At 36.5% G+C, this 12,700-nt stretch overlaps 1 non-coding gene across 1 annotated transcript; it reads right to left on the reverse strand.

Annotated features, from left to right (window-relative positions):
• On the reverse strand, positions 10,954–11,025 carry TRNAE-UUC. The gene has a single exon. It is a non-coding gene; the product is annotated as a tRNA-Glu (tRNA).

Genomic DNA, 12,700 nt, shown 5'->3' on the forward strand with positions numbered 1-12,700 from the left:
TATACATATAATCTTTCTAAAGGAGGCCCCATTAGGGGGAATTCAACAACATAACGGTTTAACCCGGCAAGGGTACAACTAACAGCCCAAATATCCCGGCAAGGGAGCAACAACAATAATAGACTACGTGTCCCGGCAAGGGAAAAGTCACAACACTTTCTCTTTTAATAACTTCTTTCTCAATTATCGAATTCTAGTTCGAGACAAAGATCCAACAATATACCAATCGCAATTCCTCCTCAACCCTTCACATTATAGGAAACTTAGCAATCAAACAAGAAAGATGTTTCACAAAGTCCGGTTCAAACACAGTTAAGACCCACGGTCAAGCTAGACTCTGGTGTATAGATAACCGTCACCATACCTATACACCGTACTCTTCATTTAGCAATTAGCAAATAATATCCTAATCCTATTCCCTCTAACCCAAGTTAGAACAAACACTTACCTCGGTCCAAGAATAGCAATCAACTCTCCAATACCGCCTTTTCTCTACAATCCGACTCCGAAACAACGATATCTAGGCATAATCAATTCAATAATATCAATAAAGACTCAAGAACAAAATCCCATAGCCTAGAAATGAAGTCCCTAGAATTCTTCCAAACATACCAAAATTCGACACCGGTCCCACATGGTCCAAACACGAGGCTCGGACCCAAACCCAATCACCCATAACCCCACGAGTTCAAATATATAATTTGTTTTAAGATTCGACCCCAACTTGAGGTTGAATCACCCAAAATTCTCAAAACCCTAACTCTACCCAAAACCCCTAATTTCTACTTTGATTTCATGATTTAGGGCTAGGAATTTAGTAATTACTAGAGGAAATTGAAGAAAACAAGTTAGATGATACTTACCCAAGAAGCTTTGGTGAAGAATAGCTCTAAAAATCGCTTATGAGGTGTGGGGAAGAAGAGCTCGTGTGAAATTTGGGAATAAGCCCGTAATGGCTACTATTTTGAACTTAAAAATTCGCTGGGCAAAATTGCCCTTCGCGTTCGCGGGAAAGGGGCCGCGTTCGCGAAGGGTAAACTGGACACTTCATCGCGAACGCGTGAAATAGAATGCGAACGCATAGAAGAAAATGTTGGGGGGTCCAGGGACTGTTATACGCGAACGCGTGAGGGGCCACGCGAACGTGTTGAGGAAGCTGGTAAAGCTACGCGTTCGCGATAATGACGATGCAGACGCGAAGGAGGGGGAATTAGAACTACGCGATTGCGTGAAGTAGGACGCGAACGCGTAAGAGGGGAATACCAAGGCACTGCGAACGCGAGCCTGAGGCCGCGTTCGCAAAGAACAAAATGCCTGTGTAAAAATGCAGAAAAATCTGATCCTTTCCTAAGTGTAAAAACACCTCGAACCACCTCCAATTCACTCCCGAGCACTCGGGGCTCCTAACCAATCACACACACTAACTCAATAACATCCTACGAACTTACTCGAGCGATCAAATCGCCAAAATAACATCAAAAATCATTGAATCAAGCCTCAAGATCATCATTTTCATTTCAAACTTCATAACTTCAAATTTTAGATATTTAGGTCCGAAACACGTCAAATGCATCCGATTTCGACCAAACTTTACAGAGAGCGCTTAACACATATTTAAGACTTGTACCGGGCGTCGGAACCAAAATACGAGCCCGATACCATAGTCTTTTAATCAATTTTCATTTCCATTTTCCTTAATGATTTCAGAAAAACAATTTCACAGAAAAATTCATTTCTCGGGCTCTCGACCTCGAAATTCGACTCCGGGCATATGCCCGAGTTTCATATTTTTCTACGGACCCTCCGGGACTGCTAAATCACGGGTCCGGGTCCGTTTACCAGAAATGTTGACCAAAGTCAACTTTAATCATTTTAAAGCCACATTTTGAAAATTTTCACAGAATTTAACATATAAGCTTTCCGGCTACGCGCCCGGACTGCGCACGCAAATCGAGGCAAGCAAAAATAAGGTTTTCAAGGCCTCGGAAGCACGAAAAAAGAGAGAAATCCGGTGATGACCCTTTGGGTCGTCACATTAATATACTTAAATACATAAAATTCCAACAATCCCCCACATGAATGGGGAACGGCTATATCACAGAAACATGCATGAAAAACTGTGTGATTTGCAAGCAAGGATTAATTGCATCTGGATAAGTAGGTTTCCCTTTGAACTTTCCGTAGTGAACTTATGTCGGATATACTCGATCAATCCGTAGATTTGATATCTTTGAACCGTCGAACTTTGGTGTATACCTAGACAACCACAAGTCACACAACCAACCCTTAACCGTCTTTGGTTCTCATTGTTGTGTTCGTTTCAGCCATGAACACCGCCTGGTTTCATAAGTGCATAGAGAACTGGCCTTGCAAGATTCTCCTTGAAGCGGCTAACACTTCACACTTACATAGGTGATTCCTAAACGTGTCATCTCGTAGATACACTATTTGATATACCCCGTATCAAATTTAAAAAGCCTTAATGCTTTATCCTTGGTACTGAACATTGTCTCATCATGAGAATGGACCAAAAGTTTAGTTGATAATGTTGAACCATCATTAATGACTTTGTTTGATCTCCTTGAACCTAGATCTTGGGATCTCCAGTCTTCTAGGTAGATTTACCGCCACTATGACTTGTTCTCAGCCACAGCCTCATTCCCCTTGATGATTTCTCAACTGCCTCTCTAGTTAGGCCTTTTGTAAGTGGATCCGACACATTATCACTTGACTTTACATAATCAATCGTGATAATTTCTCTAGAGAGTAATTGCCTAACGGTTTTATGTCTTCGTCGTATATGACGAGATTTACCGTTATACATAACGCTCCCAGCCCTTCCAATTGCTACTTGACTATCGCAATGTATGCATATTGGTGCCAATGGTTTGGGCCAAAATGGAATATCTTCCAAGAAATTCCGAAGCCATTCAGCTTCTTCACCGGCTTTATCCAAGGCTATGAACTCAGCCTCCATTGTAGAGTGGGCAATACAAGTTTGTTTGGACGACTTCCAAGATACCGCTCCTCCATCAATAGTGAATACATATCCACTTGTGGACTTCGAATCAGCTGAACCGGTGATCCAATTTGCATCACAGTATCCCTCAATGACCGCAGAATATTTACTGTAGTACAAAGCAAAGTCCTGGGTATGTACTAAATACCCCAAAACTCGTTTCATGGCCATCCAATGAGATTGACCTGGATTGCTCGTATATCGACTCAATTTACTTATAGCACAAGCTATATCTGGTCGTGTACAATTCATGATGTACATTAAGCAACCTAACACACGAGCATAATCCAATTGTGATATGCTTTGGCCTTTGTTCTTTGCTAATGCAAGATTCACGTCAATTGGAGTCTTTGCAACTTTAAAGCCCAAGCGCTTGAATTTTTCAAGTACTGTTTTAATATAATGAGATTGTGACAATGCCACACTTTGAGAAGTCTTATGGATCTTAATTCCCAGAATTAAATCAGCAACTCCCAAGTCTTTCATATCAAACTTTCCAGTTAGCATGCGCTTAGTCGCATTTATGTTGGCAATGTCATACTCATTATTAGCATATCATCCACATATAAGCAAACAATGACTATGTGAGTTGGAACATTTTTAATGTACACACATTTATCACATTCATTTATTTTTTTGACAACACTGTTTGGTCAAATTTCGCATGCCATTGTTTGGGTGCTTGTTTTACTCCGTAAAGGGACTTAACAAGTCTACATACCTTCTTTTCTTTACCTGGAACAACAAACCCTTCAGGTTGTTCCATGTAAATTTCTTCCTCCAACTCTCCATTTAAGAAGGTTGTCTTAACATCTATTTGATGAATTTCAAGACCATAAACTGCAGCTAACGCTACTAACGTTCATATGGACGTAATTCTTGTAACTGGAGAGTATGTATCGAAATAGTCAAGACCTTCTCGTTGTCTATACCCTTTGACCACAAGTCTTGCCTTAAATTTGTCAATAGTGCCATCATCTTTCATTTTCCTCTTAAAGATCCATTTAGAACCCAACGGTTTATTTCCAGGAGGAAGATCAACCAATTCCCATGTATGGTTGTTCAGTATGGATTCTATTTCACTATTGACTGCCACTTTCCAAAACAATGATTCCGAAGAAGACATAGCTTCTTTAAATGTTTGAGGCTCATTTTCCAATAAGAAAGTCACAAAATCTGGTCCCAAATGAAGTAGACGTTCTTTGACGTTTACTACGTCTTGGATCCTCCTGGTTAAGTGTACTTTCTTTTATTTCTTCCTGAGGTCGTTTAGATCCTTCACCAATCGACTCACATTCCTTTTTATACGGATATATATATTTTCAAAGAACTCAGCATTATCTGATTCTATAACCGTATTATTATGAATATCGGGATTTTCTGATTTATGAACAAGAAATCGATATACTTTACTATTAGTCGCATCTCCTATGAAAACACAATCAATGATTTTCGGTCCTATTTTTACCCTTTTGGGTTTAGGAACTTGCACTTTTGCCAAACACCCCCACACTTTAAAATAATTCAACTTGGGCTTCCTTCCTTTCCATTTTTCATATGGAATGGATTGTGTTTTGCTATGGGGTACACGATTTAGTATTCGGCTAGCCGTAAGAACAGCTTCCCCCCACAAGTTCTGTGGCAAACCTGAACTTATCAATAATGCGTTCATCATCTCCTTTAATGAACGATTCTTTCTTTCTGCAATCCCATTGGATTATGGCGTGTAAGGGGTCGTTGTTTGATGAATAATTCCATATTCTAAACATATTTGTTCAAAAGGAGATTCATATTCACCACCCCTATCACTTGTTTTCATTTTGATTTTCTTGTTAAGTTGCGTTTCAACTTTATTTTTGTATTGCTTGAATGCGTCTATTGCTTCATCTTTACTATTAAGTAAGTAAACATAGCAATATCGAGTACTATCGTCAATAAAAGTTATAAAATACTTCTTTCCACCGCGAGATGGTATTGACTTCATATCGCAAATATCTGTGTGAATTAAGTCTAAAGGATCTGAATTCCTTTCAACTGACTTATAAGGATGTTTAACATACTTAGATTCCAAACATATTTGACATTTTGATTTGTCGTATTCAAATTTAGGCAGTACTTCCAAATTAATCATTTTTCGCAAGGTTTTATAATTAACATGACCCAAACGTATATGCCATAATTCATTTGACTCAAGTAAGTAAGACGAAGCAGAAATCTTATTATTATTTTCAACAACCATTACATTCAGCTTGAAAAGGCCCTCAGTGAGGTAACCTTTTCCTACAAACATTTCGTTCTTACTTATTACAACCTTATCGGAAATAAAAATACATTTAAAACCATTCTTAACAAGAAGTCCAGTAGAGACTAAATTCTTCCTAATCTCGGGAACATTAAGGACGTTGTTCAAAGTCACTACTTTGCCGGAAGTCATTTTGAGAAATATCTTCCCACATCCTTCAATCTTGGCCTTTGCAGCATTTCCCATAGAAAGCGTCTCATCGGGTCCACAGGACCATAAGTAGAAAAAGCTTCTCTAATAGCACAAACATGGCGAGTGGCTCCAGAATCAATCCACCACTCTTTAGGATTGCCCACCAAGTTGCATTCGGAAAGCATGACACATAAGTCATCAACATCATCATGCTTTTCAACCATGTTTGCTTGACCCTTCTTCTTGTCTTTCTTCGGAGTACGACACTCCGTAGATTTGTGTCCGGCTTTTCCACAGTTGTAGCAATTTCCACTGAACCGCTTCTTGCTTGGGTTGTATTTCGGTCCAGAAGCCTTCTTCCTCTTTTTGTTCTCTTCAACAATATTTTCTCCCATTATTGTTGAGTTTCCACGGCCTCTCTTTTCAGCAGCTTTGTTGTCCTCTTCGATTCTCAACTGAACAATGAGATCTTCAAGGGACATATCCTTGCATTTGTGTTTCAAGTAGTTTTTGAGGTCCTTCCACAATGGAGGCAACTTCTCAATCATCGTTGCTACTTGGAATGCTTCATTGATGACAAGACCTTCAATGAAATTTCTGTTAGTAAAAATACTAAGATTACTACTTTCAACATCAATGTTTATTTGATTTATACCTTCAGCAAGGAGATCGTGAATAATCACCTGCAATTCCTGGACTTGGGTAATAACAGACTTGCTATCTACCATTTTGTAGTCCAAAAACTTTTCAGCAACGAACTTCTTCAACCCGGCATCTTCGGTTTTGTATTTCTTTTCAAGCGCAATCCACAGTTCTTTTGACGTTTCCACGCCACTGTAGACGTTATACAAAGCATCCTCCAGTCCGCTTAGAATATAATTCTTGCACAAAAAATCTGAATGCTTCCACGCCTCAATCACGAGAAAGCGTTCAGTTTCTGGAGTTTCATCGAACAGCACAGAAACATCTTCCTTGATGAAATTCTGGAGACTTAGAGTAGTCAAATAGAAGAACATCTTTTACTGCCAGCGCTTGAAATCAATCCCGAAAAATTTTTCGGGTTTCTCCGCCGGTGCCAATGCTGCCGGTGTTGTCCGGCTCGTTGAGGCATTAGCAGTCACCACTGGAACAGCTTGATTCACATTATCATTAGTCATTTCTGTAAAAGAATGACACAAACATTAAAATCACGTAGATTTTAATCTCTAATAGAGTACAAAACCACAAAGGTTTTACTCTCCAAAAATAGTGAGTACAAATACAGAAAATATATTGAATTCCTTAAGCTTGTTAGTAAACTGTATTTGTAAACTAATTCTGGAAAAACAAAGCAGAATAATATATAAACAGAAAACGTAAAGAGATAGAAATCAATTCGAGCCCATTGAATTCACAGTGTTTCCTTAAGAAATTTAATCCCCTCCTAGTACCCAAGGTTATGGATTATTTCCTCCCAGGATAGAATAAATTACACACAGGTGTAGTGGTACTTCAAACCCCAGTGTTTCAGTGAACACAAAGTTCGGTAGCAAATCACACTTACTGTTGCTTTGTTTGGTGTTAAAAGTACGCAGAAGAAGGAGGAGAAACTCAGAAAATCGTATGGAAATTCTGAGCAGAATAGTCTTGTATTTGTAGCCAAAGTTAGGGGTGTGCATTCGATTTATCGATTCGATTTTGACCCTTATCGATAATTACTTATCGATTATCGATTTGTACATATGCTTATCGTTATCGTTTCAATAAGGTTTCGATTTTTTCGATTTTGATTTATCGATTTTTGGGGCTTATCCATTCAGTTATCGATTACACCAATAAGAAAATTTGCGGGATTCCACGGAAAGTATATCGCTATAAACACGCCTAACTAATATGGACAAAAAGAAGCAAAAATAAGACGAACACCGTTTATAACATAAAAATTGTGTCAACATGCATATGCAACGAAACTAAAGTAAGGGATCAAATGTATGCCACCAACACTCCAACGGTATAAAAAAAACAAAATAAAATACATCATCACGGTTAATTTTGTTTTCCATTAATTTAAACTCATTCCCTTGAGCTTTAAATATGATCATTCCTTAAATGTGGTAGAGGAAATAATAGGGTTAGGGACTTAGGGTAAAGGAAAGGGTATTATAAAAAAAATGTCTTCTTAGTATATCTTATCGGTTTATCGATAAAACGATAACCGAAGAGGACAAATCGAAATCGAAATCGATAACTCGATAAGAAAAATTTCGAAATCGAAATCGATAAATCGATAAACCGATATCGATAAACCGATAACAAATAATCGATTCGATTTATCGATAAACCGATTCGAATGCACACCCCTAGCCAAAGTTGGGCTGAAATCTGAAGAGGTGCAACTCTTCAGAATGGCTGTTTATGCAAAACGGCCACAGCATAAATGCCATAACATAAATGGCTATTTACTCAACATAAAGAGGAAAAATTGAAGAGGGTAGTTAATTTTCTGTTACCAAAACAGAAAAACGGATTGGATTTAGTATTAATATTTATTTTAATATTAATATTCCGTTATTAAAACAAATATTTAATAACATTTCTGTTAATATTTTACTATTAACAAATAAATTTGGTCCAAAAAATCTGAATCCGAAGCCGAGCGGCGACGGCGCGAGGCTTGCCTTCTTCTCAACTCTTTAAGAGCTAGAAGAAGAGCAATTGCTTACATACCCATAAAAAACCTCTTCCTCTTCCAATATGGGACAATGTCCCTTTGCCAGGGGAGAAACTTAAAATTTCACTCAAAAATTTCATTTCCCTCCATTTCCCATTCACCATCTTTTAAGTATTTAATATACTTAAATACATAAAACCCGAACACATATAACCTCCCCAACAATTATATATAATGTAGACATAACCTTCTCAAATTAGTGACTTTAATGCATATTACTCCTTAAAACTAAATCTTGGGAAATGTTTATCGTATAGTTGAATTGAAAAGTAGAACTAATACCACAAACAATTATGGTGAATGGATAGGATCCCTCCATTTTTAACCAAAAGTATCGTTCAAGCCTCAAAAATGGAAAAAAAATCCTAATGTGAAGCACGTCTCCCTTTAATGCGCTGCAAATTCGAATTAATCAGGGATTTTATTTCTATATAGATATTGAACTGAGTGAGCAACAAAAAAAAGAAATTTAAAACTAATTGTTATCCTTTTGGTTGGTAGACAATCACTTTATGCCTCCTTCTAGTTGTCTTTTGCTTATTCATGGTCTTCAGTAAAAGAGTTGCAGATTTAATGTCATATGTTTTAATTAGTATTAAAATGTTTCGTTAGATTTGATCAATGTAAAAAGAAGAAGAATTTTGAGCTTTCAATTCTTATTTTTCAGGCAACGAATGCAGTAATTCAAGATATTTATGAACTATAATGATTATGAATCATTATTTTTAATGTCTTTTCTATGAAGTAGAACACAGTAACGTCTTGAATATTGGTTTATTAAAAAAATCATTTGAGGAATTAAAATGATAAAGTCCAAATAGTATGAGTGTATGACAACTTCAAATCATAGTATGTGCACCACTATTTCCTTTTTTTTTTTTTTCAAATTTGCATAGTTCTACAATTAGAAATATTCAACAAAGTAAATTGTAATTTCAAAGGTCTTGAAAATCATTCAATATATGATTGCCAATAACCTATATGCAGAGGCGGAGCCAGCATTCTGATTACGCGTTCGGCGAACCCAGTAGCTTTGGTTCAAACCCTATATTTGTCTTAAAAATTCATTAATTACTTATAAATCAATAATTTAGAACCCAGTAACTTAAAAAACTTAAAAAACCGAACCCATAAACTTGAAATTCTAGCTTCCCTTCTGCCTATATGTTTAAAAAAAGTATCATTAACAACCATGCAAATATCAAGTCAATAATTATCTAATTTACTAGTTTTAACCTGCTTAAATTAACGTTTCCAATTTTTGTAATACTGTTTAGCTAACGTGAGTAACAGAATGAAAAGAAAAACATTATATTATGTTTTCTTGGTAGGATTTCACTAACAAATTCCGCTGTAGCACCTGGCAATTCCAATCATGATTATCGGAATCCGGGTTCAAACCCCGGCAGCGGAAATCTTTTGAGATGGACCACCGTGATACTTCCGGAGCATCGAAACATGGAATTCCGTCCAAAATATGAACACATATTCACTCTCGAGTCCAACCATATCAAAATTAGTCAATTCCGATCACAACTCGACCTTCAAATCCTTAATTTGTAGTTTATGAAGTTTCTACAATTTTTCCCAAATTTTCATCTCAAAGTACTAATTAAATGATGAAATCAGTGATATATTCATGTATATTAACCAAATCCAAGTTAGAATCACTTACCCCGATGAATTTCTTGAAAAACCCACGAAAAATCGTCTTAAACCGAGCTCCCAAAAATCCAAAAAATGAAAAATAACCTAAAACTCGGTTATATAGTACCTCCTCTGAACTCCCAATGTGCGGTCCGCACAATTCCAAGTGCGGCCGCACATCCCAGCTTCTGTGGTCGCACAAAAATTGTGTGGCCGCACTCTTGGTGACTGCACTGCTAGGCTTTAGTATTTTGGCCATAACTTTCCCTACATATGTTTAAATGATGACTTTTTTACCTTTCTAGAAACTAGACACGAAGGGCTACAACTTTCGTTTTTGAATCATCTCAAAATTCCTTGTAGATCAAAAGATATAAGCTTCCGATGTCGGACCAGCGAATATGAGAATTCCTGAAGTGCGGCCTGAAGTGGTAAAAAGATTAGGATAACGGCTGCGCATATCCTGCTCGGTCTCCCAAGTCGCCTCCTCGACCGGCTGACCCTGCCACTGAACCTTTACTGATGCAATGTTCTTTAACCTCAGCTTTCGAACCTGCATGTCCAAAATAGCCATTGGCTCTTCAACATAGGATAGATCCTTGTCCAATTAGACTGAGATGGATCGCCATGATACTTCCGGAGCATCGAAACATCGAAACAGGATTATATTCATTTTCTTTTACCATTAAAAAGAAAAAGAAAAAAAAGCAAAAGAGGGTACCTTATGTACTCCTAGGATCTTAGTACTTTGATTGGCAACCTGAACTTTCACCTTATTGGTGAGGGTTCGATTTCCCACGTTATAATCCTCCCGCCAATTTCCCTTTCTCAAAAAAGAAAAAGATCCCTAGCATTAATTCACTCGAAATTTGTGTGCAAGCAACTGAGCAAGTATTATGTACTCTATTAAAGGAAATACTACATGTAAAATTTGCAGAGCAATAACAAGATAAAAACACTTCTCCATTTCTCTTGTGCAAAAGGTCTATTATCATACTTTACATATCAGTGCATTATTCGTGTGGAAGAAAGTAGTAATATAGTAAGAAAAGTAATTCTTCTTTCGCCATATTGAATTTCTTTTTCTTTGGGTGCTAGAAAAGTACTTTAAAAAAATCGAAAAAGCTGGAAAAAGATGTTGAATTCCGTTACCGGGAATCGAACCCGGGTCTCCTGGGTGAAAGCCAGATATCCTAACCGCTGGACGATAACGGATTTGTGATTGCAGAATCCCAAGAAAAATATTTATTCGGTTAAAGGATTTAATCTCGAACCACAAACCTAAAGCAAGTGTTTTAGTGGACAAAGGAGCAATTAGGGGAAGATCATAAACACAAACCACCATTATGTAGACAAAAGATTGAAAAATTAAGAACATGAGGTGAAAAGTAGTTCCAAATCTAAATAGAACATGTTATTTAAGTTTTGCTGGTTGTGATTTGGGGAAGGAGTCAACGAGGGGGAGTTTTGATATTCAAGCGAAAAACTAATTCAGCTTCTGATATATTTGTTCATGCTTGCTATATACAATCTATGTTCATCTTTCGATTATGTCCGAAAAGCTATACCACAAGAAAAACTGCTATTATGACATGTAATATTTTTGTTCGCTTTGAGAACTTATTTAATTTGCTCAACGGAGCGCTGCTACTAGGGGTGTACAAAGAAAACCGACAATCCGTACTATACCGATAATCTGAGTCAAACCGGCAAAAAAAATCCGATTGTGGTTTGGTTTGATTTAGCTTGGTATTGGAAAAAATAACCCGATCATAATTGGTTTGGTTTGGTTTTAACTAAAAAAAGTCAAACCGAAACCAAACCAACCCGATAGTATATTTATACAATTTTTAAAAATATTTTAAACATATAAATATTTATTGTAATGTAATTTATAAATATTTCTTAAACTTTTTTTTAATTTTATCTTTTAACGTATTGTTTCAAGTTTGGACTTAATATTCTTGAATGGTAAATAAATTTTATAGTCAATAAGTGTAATAACTCAAACAAAGTTCAAACCAATACTAATGCTAACAAAAGAAATTCAATTCAATACTAGGAATGATGATAGTATTGGATATCTATTTTTTAGTTTTACATTGATTTATAATAAAGATGCATAACTTAGTTTATCTTTTTCTTTAGTGCTTAGTTATGTAATTAACAGTACTTATTAGCTATACTTATTTTAGCATGACCTATATAGTATTTTTAGATTATGTAATTTTCATTATGACTTATTAATTATCAATATTTGCTTTATGTAATTTTATTATCTTCGTTATTGAATAGTTTAGTATAATGCTATGACTTATCTCATATTATTGTGTTATTTTCCTAAAAAATACATGATATAGTTCTATCTTACTAGGACTAAGGAAATATTTGGAGCACAAGTTACATATTTTGTGCTATGAAGACTTTATCGGGAAAAAACTCGAAAACCCGAAGAAAACCGAAAAACCCGAGAAAACCCGAGATTGAAAAATTCGGATTTGTTGGTTTAGTTTGGTTTATAGATTTAGAAACCATTGGTTGGTTTGGTAATTGAAAAATCCGAACCAGCCTGACCTATGTACGACCCTAGCTGCTGGTCTTGTTTTGCATTAGGAATTAGGAGAGAACAAAGTTTCCATATATGTTACAACATTTCCAAGCCCAGCAACATTAAATTGTTCTATTTTTTCGTGAATTGTAATGATCCAACCGGTCGTTTTGAGCTTTGGCGCGTCATTTGGCGGTTTGAGGCCTTGAGTAGTTTCACTTCAGGTATTATGGCTTGCATGTGCTGTCGGAATTAAATTTCGGGAAGTTTGGAGTTGATTCAGATGGAAAATTCTCATTTCAGAAGCTTTAAGTTGGAAAAGTTGACTAAGGTTTGACTTTT

The sequence above is a fragment of the Nicotiana attenuata genome, chromosome 7, assembly GCF_001879085.1.
Source record: "Nicotiana attenuata strain UT chromosome 7, NIATTr2, whole genome shotgun sequence".
Classification (NCBI taxonomy): Eukaryota; Viridiplantae; Streptophyta; class Magnoliopsida; order Solanales; family Solanaceae; genus Nicotiana; species Nicotiana attenuata.